A 211-nucleotide genomic window follows, 5' to 3' on the forward strand; every position below is an offset into this window, starting at 1 on the left:
TTATTCTCATTGGACCAACTCACTCCCCACTCACATTTCATGAACAAATTGTCTGTTTTGCTCATTGGTCCAAAATTTATACTAATTGCCTTCCATTCGCCACCTCATTTTCTCATTTTTTATTTTATTTCCTTTGCCACCTATTTCTTCTAATTATATTTCATGCACAACTTTTCTTTATATTTTAATTGGCCATTTGTTACACCATTCA

Source organism: Theobroma umbraticum, unplaced genomic scaffold (assembly GCF_002168275.2).
Source record: "Theobroma umbraticum cultivar Fairchild unplaced genomic scaffold, ASM216827v3 scaffold_12.1, whole genome shotgun sequence".
NCBI lineage: Eukaryota > Viridiplantae > Streptophyta > Magnoliopsida > Malvales > Malvaceae > Theobroma > Theobroma umbraticum.